Consider the following 8,417-nt stretch of genomic DNA (forward strand, 5'->3'; position numbering starts at 1 on the left):
ACTGGTGAGGGGAGGGAGCTGTGTGGAAACAGGCCAGAAGGACGCTGGGGCAGGTTTTGGAGGGCCAAGGTGTCTCGAGATTGTCACTGTGCTGTCAATGGGGGATCACCAAGTCTTTTTTTTTTTTTCTCTTGAAAGTATAGCAATGGGGGTTGAGACTAGAACAATGACTTCAAACTATTTTAGCAACAGGATTGTATTATTTACTTAAATATTTAGTAGGAATAAAGTATATAACATGACAACAAGATCTAAGGAAGATGTTAAGCCCCATCTTCCTGCGAGGCACCTCTCAGGAGCTCAGTGCTGCAGGGAAAATGATTCAAAGTGGGGACACCTGTCAGGAGGCTGCTGCACTGCTGAAGGACCCGGGGTGGAGCACCTGGGCCAGGGCAGCGGGAGGGAGAAGGCAGCGGTGGCTCAGAGGGACGTTTCCGAGCTGGCATTGACAAGAGTCCGGACTGACTGAGCAGGCGGGGACAGAAGTGATACATGAGATGGAGCACACAGCTGGTAACACCAAGAACCAAGAACACTGGAAGAGAAGTTGCTAGAAGAGGGGGAAGTGACACCAGATGGGGTGACCTGGCTCTTGCTGAGTTTCACTGAGGACCACCTAAGTAGAGATGCCTGGCACACAGGTGAGCGTGAAGGGCTGTGACTCGGGGGGACAAATCAAGCAGGCACCCGATTTGGGAGGCTGTCACTTGGGAGAGGGTTTTGGAATCTGGGCTGGGGTCAGCAAGGTGGAAAGTACAGTGGAAAGAAGACTAAGACTCAGCTCGCGAGAAGTAACCACCAAGTCTGAAAGAGGGAGAAGGAGGTGTGATGGTGGAGAAGGAAGGAAACCCAGGCAGAGAAGGAGGCTGCAGCTGCCTTTCCCCGTGGGGTCTGGGAAAGTCCTGGCTCCAGCAGAAACACTGGCTTCATGAACTGGACGGGTCACTCTACCCCTGGAGTCTGAACCTCCTCACATCAAATTGGGGTCATCTGCCCTGCCAGCTCCACCTGCCCTTCTGTGCTGGCCCCAAATTAAATGAAGTGTGAAAGCGCCAGACAGGCGGCTCTCCTGCAACTGTCATTTGAGGCCTGGGTTTCTAGAAGGTGGTGATGGGAGGCAGGCAGAGCAGACAGTCACAGTAGACCCAAACTCTTGTGTCTTCGCTCGACATGAGGCTGGCTCCTTTGTAAAAAGGCCTTTCTGCAGGAGCCAGAGGCGGTTAGCTTCCGGCCCCAGGTTCTTGACCTTCTCAGTTACCTTAGTGGGAAATACATACTGGGAAGTATGTATTTCCAAATCCCTGCTGCGCACATAGCACGGGGAAGGGCTTATAGGGGCTGTTTTTTTAAAATGGGCATTTGACAAAATTATTACTTTGAGGTAACAGAGCCAAGGCTTCTATATCTTCTACTCTGCCAAATACCTAAACACTTTACGAATGAGAACTCATTTAATCTTCACAGCAACCTTATGAGGTAGAGATTGAGAAAAATCAGTGCCCAGGGAGGTTGAGTAACTTGCCCAAAGTCACGCAACTGGTGAGTGGCCAAGCCAGGCTGAAATCTGGAAAACTGGCTCAGAGTGTGCTCTGGAACACCAGGCAGGATAGGACGCGGTCTGTGAGCCGCTCAGGCGGCCTGTGCTGGATGGTCTGCGTAGGGAGAACACTGACAAGTCAGAAGACTTGATGGCAGACATGGAATTTCAGACAACTCCTGAATGGGTAAATATGGCTTAGCATTGATACTAAGCTAGAGACGTCACATTCAGGGTGGGGTGTCATAGCCAACGCCATTGAGGTGGGATCATTATGAGGACAACGAATGGGCCATCTGACTGGAGGAGAAGGTTCTGGGTGAGATAGGATCCACTGTGAGAGTCTAGTGAAATCACAGTGATGTGATTACACCAGCAGTTTGCCCGGATGGCCACAGCTTAACGCCTGTTGTCTCTTTGTAGCGGGTAAAGATTTCCTTTACTCTCCAAGGTGTCCTGCTTTGGGTAATAAGTTATATGGTCACTCTAGCTTTCGGAGACTGTGAAAACGTTGAAATACTTATTATGTATCATTTTTTTTCTAGGCTGTATATTTTCATCACTTCCACGAGAGGCCTACAAGGGTCCATTCCTATGATTTAAGAACCACTAGCATAAGGAGGGGTTTCCTGTTTTTTTGTTTTTTTTTTTTAAGAAAAATAAGTCTGGCCTTTGTGTGCGGCCCTGAATGGGTGTTGGTAGGACACCACAGTGAGAGGCCTGCACCAGGTGGGCGCTGACAGTCAAGGGTGTTGGTGGTGATCTTTATCGCAAGCTGGCAGGTGAGTCTAGGAGCTCCACTTTATTATACCTTACAAATGTGGTTTACATGGTTTTTATTATAAACTATTTTATGATAAAAGTAAATAAAAGACCATCCCGAGGCAGGACGTGGAAGTCTCAGAACACGGTCTGGAATTGATGGGTGGCCTTGGGCATGCTGACCTTATGCCTTGACTGCTCACAGGAACTGCGGGGAACAGCAGTGTTTCTCTGAGGATGATGAGAGTTCAGTAAGATCCACGGGAGCCATGGAGCCCAGAGGAGGTGCTCTGCGGATGTTGGTTATGATTGTCATCAAAAAAATCTCTCTTTCACCTCTGTCATCTGGTCAAACAAAATGCGCGGTGGTCTCAGAGTTTGGCAGAGGAAAGGCACAGAGGCGATGGTGTAAACTGTTGAGTTCCTTGAAAATGAATGGCACCTGTTCAGTACGTTTCTCCTCCTTTTGTAGCACTCAGTTTATTGACTTGGCTACTCAGAAAAAACAAACAGACATTGAGTGTGTTCCGCTTCTCACGGCCATCAGAATCATGGGAGGTGCAGCCAAGTGAAGAACTTACAGATGTGGATGAGGAGGAATCAGTATATTGTATTTTACAAATATCGAAGTCGAGTGCTGTTACAAATATAGAAAGGCTGTAACGCATTCCCCAAAATCAACCAGAAAGGAACCATAAAAATAAAAATCATCATTTCACAAAAATTATTGCCATGTTCTTTGGTGAACAACTTTATAGGCTACTGAACTTTTTAATTTTTATTCTAAGCCTTTGGTTAAAACACACAATAAACTTGTTACTAAAAATTGAAAGTGATCTTTGAACTTTAAGGTATAAAAACTACTGAACTTCAATACTGAGAGCAAAATCTTATCAAAGAATTTTTTCTACCCTTTCACAGAAAATATAAATTACTACTGAAGTGCAAAATGTGATAAAATTTTTTAAAAGAAAAATTCAAGTCATATCACTGTATTACTTTTCCATCAACTCAGGCCATTAGCTTTTTAAACTAAATAATCAAAATCAATGTTATATCCAAAGGAAAGTGTCATGGATAGACTCTAAGTATTAGAAGACAAAGGTCATGATTTGTGGAGCTAAGGCCTGGATCAGCCATGTGTCTCTGATGCTTCGACCTCTGGAGTCTCGCTGACTCAAGGGAGTACCCCTCCCCGGGCAAGTTAATTCCTAGCAATGCCTGCCAGCCCACCTTCCACCTGTAAGCCAACCAAGGCAGTGTCCATGGCCCCAACCACCTCCTTTGTCCAGCTCTCACGCTCCAGGCCACCGAGCATCTGCTCTAATCCCCTCAAGGCCTGGTACCAGACAACTCGGGACAGCCCCCGTGTCCCAGAGCCCGCTGAAATCATTCATGCTAGCCAGTCCTAAGCCTGCTGACGCTGCCTACGCGTCCATCCCTCGGAAACCACAGTGGGTGCTCTCACCTGAGCGCTCCACGTGTCCCTCTGGCTCCTGACCCACCCTGGTGCTTTCCTGTGTACCCCCAGGGATGGCATGCCCCACCCCCTCTTCCTGGGAACTATAAGCAACATTATCTTTTCAGTGGCAGCTGTCTTCTGATCTGCTGGCCTCACCATACCCGAATAATAATAAAACCTACACTTTAACAAGGCCTCAGCCTCTCAGGCACTGTTCCTACAGTGGTAGAATAGAGAGGTCATAGTGTGCCTTTGTTATTAGGTTTTTAGTCATCAAGCATGTATTTACCAAGGTTATAAACATCAACCAGACAAGCTCCTTCTCGGAAATTTGTTTGTAAGGATGGGAGGAGACCCCTTTATTAGATGGGAAATTCATATGACTTTTCACCAAATCATTGCCACTTATGCTTTAACAAAATTGAGGACCACTTTCGGATCTTCCTTGAAAACTGTTCATGAGAACTCCAAATTTATTCCTTTTTCATTTTCCCGGGACTTGATTGCACTTCTCCTAAAAAAGACTGGAACCTCCCCAGGGGGCCAGCTTCTCAGCTGAGGCCTTTATCTCCCAGAATGAAGGGTTAACACAGACTCCCTGTAACTGTATCTAACCGCACAGCAGGCTCTCCCCCGAGGTCGCCATCATTACTTTTGTGGAGTAAACTCTTCCTTCACAGTGTCACCACTGTTGTGTTGAACTTCTCTTTAGTAATTTCAGAATATGCTTCTTAGAAGTGAAGGGAGTAAATGGTGGAGGGAAGATGTTTTTTTTTATCATGGTGTTTAATGGATAAAGGAAGCTGAGTACCGCGTGTCAGTCGGTGGTTGTACTAGATTATATTATGATTCTCTTGGTTGCAGGTTGCACAAGCTCAAAACTTGGACTGTCTTTAAACTGAACAGAGGATTGTGGGGAGGGTGTCTGACCTACTCGAGAAAGGACTTGGCCAGCCATCCTGCAGGAAGGCAGCAGCTGCTCCGGTTTCAAGGACAAAATGCTCCCGGAACTCTCATCGCCCTTTGCTTCCTTCCCCTTAATGTGTAACTGCTGCTTCTGCCGGCAAGAAACAGTCCCTGTCAGCCCCCACACTTAACATCTCACTCCATTTCTCAGGGTTCTTCCAAAAGATGCCGGGAGATGGTTCCTCAGCCTACCTTGAACTGGCTCTGGAGAGCTAGGATCATGTTGGAACGATGGCAGCTGCCATCGAAACCAGATGGCCGGCCTCAAACACCGAAACTCCTCAGCACTTCCACTCCAGCTGGGCAGCCACCTTCACTGACCCTCTGCCCATGAATGACTCTACCTTCCCACCAGACCCACTGGGAGGCCCGGCCCCGCTCCCCCACCACGCTCCACGTCCGCGTCACCTCTGCGTCCACAGCACGAGCTCCATACACCTGCCACAGCTCTCCTCATGCAGTAGAGTTATTGGCGTATTCTTCCATCAGACTGAAAGCTCAACAAAGGCGGGGAGAATGTTCCGCTCACGTTTAGGCCCCAGCGCTTGGCACACAGAAATCACGGGAATAAACATTTGCCGCATAGTGCAAGAGCTTTGTTACTGATTCCTCGTACAAGTGCTCAGGTAACAGAAGGGGGCTATGCGCCTGCCCACCTGCCTTGTGCAGTCCAATTCTTCTTTCAACCCACAGCTATTTACTGGTCACTCCTTTGGGGCCTGCAGTAAAGGGGTTACAAAATAGAGTTCACTCAGAGTTTTTGATCTCAAAGCTTAGAGTTTAATTAGAGAAACACAGCCAACAGAGAAAACAACCAGAAGGCAATCAAGTCCTGCTGGGAAGTGTTGACTTTGAGTGTGATAATGACTCAGAGCTGAGGGTGTGACCTCACCTGTCAGGTTGCGCTTGGAGCATGCAACTTAGCCAACGGGAGCCTTCCCTCTGTCATCTCAGGGGGCTCCGGTGGGAGCGGCCTGGCTCGTAATAGTGCTCGGGAACTGTGGCTCTGCCTTCACTGGGCCTCGGCTTTCTGGTCTGAGAAGAGGAGACAGTAGCCCCACTTCGCAGGGCTCTGTGGGTCACTTAGAGAACTGAGGCATGATATTTAGCAGAGCTTCTGAAACAGGTTCTTGGTCAATAGGTGTTACTGGTGTTGATCCAAAAGTCAAAACTGCCTTGAGGAGAAAGTGAGCCCTGACCTGCAGGTAGTGTTTAGAGAGGCATGTGACAGGGATATTCGTGGCCAGCTTGTTCTTTTCAAGTTTACCGGGCCTGTCCTTCCTGAGAAAAGCATCACTAGAAAATGAACAGTAAATCGATATTTCACCAGGTCTCCGAGTACTGCGCCCTGATTATTTGTTCACCTGTAACTTGGCTTGGCCTGTTTGGAATTTGTTGATATTTTCTTTTCTAGGCATACTCCTCGATCTTAGCTCTCTTCACCTTGACTTACCTCACCGATTATGACAAGGGATTAGTCAGTGGTGGGCTAATGTCTTTATAAACAAAGGTTGCCCAAGCCAGCGGCCATCGTGCATACCACCAGCATTTATTTTCTTTCAAAATGATATGAATTTAAACTGCAGAAAGATTCTACTAGTCCATGTTGGAGTAAAGGAATTAGATGAAAGCAAAGGACCTAGAAAGATGTTATATGCAAGCAGACCATATACTAATGCGGAGGGATCCACAGTACCCCTGAAGTCCACCCACGGACTGGGGGTTCTACGTACCATCAAGCTAAGTATTTCTGTTCAGTTCATTACTATGATGGGACAAATTCAGAATTTTATAATCAACTCATTTAATTTCTGATAGTCTTGTTCCTACCTTTAAAACACTTGTTTAAAAAACATAGTGGATTCATTTTGATCTTTATACATAAGCTCCCCGAATGCAGTAAGTCCTCACTTAATGTCATTGTTAGGTTCTGTGACTTTAAGTGCAACGGCATAAAACAAACCAATTTTACCAAAGCCTAATTGATATAAACGAGAATTAAGCTCCTGTGCATCTCATCGATGTTATAATGAAACCACGTTATTTGCAGGCCTGCTGTGTGAGCCCCAGGTAACATCATATGGTACTTCCAGCTGCCCGTGAGGCATCAGCATCTGAGGTCTCCCCCTGTCCGGCACTACCCAAATTCCCTCCACTTCCTCCCCACCACCCCCAGCCTACCTCCTGTGTTTGGGATCTGAGAGAAAGAATGGGTGATACATTGGGCAAAGGGGCAGCTCACCACCATATCCTACCCTCGTCTGCACACGCTGCTTCTCTGAGACTGCCTGGCGTATTGGTAGAAATCTTCTTGGCTCTCACAGGGTTCGAAGAGAGAATTCAGAGATGAATACTAAGTCATCTAAAATTCCAAAGCAGATTTACAAATTTAGTTCTCTCCACACAATGGGTCGCCCAAGAATGGGAGTCGAGATGTCACACTGTGCTGGGAGCATGACACAGTGCCAGTGAGGTTCGAAGGGTGACAGGGCACGAGTGGCTCACGAGGAAACTATTGGGTACTTTTTGTTTTGAACACGCCTAGTATATGGCTATTGCTACTCATTGCAATATGGTATTAAAGTCTTAGGATGTGCTTAAACGATCTGCTTAAGTTCTGAGCTCAAAAAGCAAAGTAACAATAACTTGCTTGTGGCTCAGTAAATCTATTTTCATTAAGTTAGAAAAATTAAATTAAAAATTCTAAACATTAGATAATTTATACAATATTCTATACTATTAATCTAACTAGCAAAATGAATCCTTAGCCTTAATATGAAACTGGAGCAACCTCCAGAAGGGAGCGTGGCCTGCCTCCCCCCGCCCAGATTTTAGCCCCATGAGAACAAACCTTCAGCACTGGACTTCTAACCGACAGAACTGTAAGATAATAAAACTGCTGTTTGGGACCATTAAGCTTGTGTTGATTTGTCACGGCAGCCATAGAAAATGAATGCAGGTGTGTACGAATTATGTGATATTGTTTATACCAGAGTCTCAGAAAGAATGAGATCAGGCTGGTGCAAGAATGAGGTGCGGGCAGAGGTCCTGGGGCGGGGTGGGGGGGGGGGGGTGGGGCAGTCTTCCAAATACATGGGAGTCGGGAGGCAAGAACTTCTGGAAAAGATCTGTGTGCGTCGAATTGCCAAATGAAACACCCAGGGATTCGACCTTCTCTTACAACAGTTCTGTGGCCAAGTGGCCTGAGGGAAGAGCTTTTGTGTGGGTAATTTTACACCTTCTGATGGCTCTAGCATAAATATTTATTTTCAGAAAGAGATTCCATGATGTGCAAATTTAAAATTAAAACCAAAAGATCGAAAGACTCTCCCCCACCCACCAAACACATATAACTTTATTAGCCCCTCTTGGCCCAAGCCTTACGCGTGGCTCATGGATGGACTCGATGTGGCTGCCTGGGGCCCTGTCCTGGCAAGACTTCAACCCAAGTAGGGCCAGACAGGAAAGAGCCCCCTGGATTCGAGAGAATTGCCCTAAGGGCCACGTTCACACATCTTGTCTCCAGTCTAGTGCAGTCTTAACTGTTCACAGGCTGACACCCATCCTGCGTGAAGGAGTCCAGATCCCGCTCAGCCAGCCCCACCCTCCTCACCCCAAAAAAAAAACCCAACTCGTGCTTCTTGGGCACTGTGGTTTGCAGCTGCCATTAAGAGCTTGAGGATGTCCCCG

This window comes from Pteropus alecto, unplaced genomic scaffold (assembly GCF_000325575.1).
Source record: "Pteropus alecto unplaced genomic scaffold, ASM32557v1 scaffold288, whole genome shotgun sequence".
NCBI lineage: Eukaryota > Metazoa > Chordata > Mammalia > Chiroptera > Pteropodidae > Pteropus > Pteropus alecto.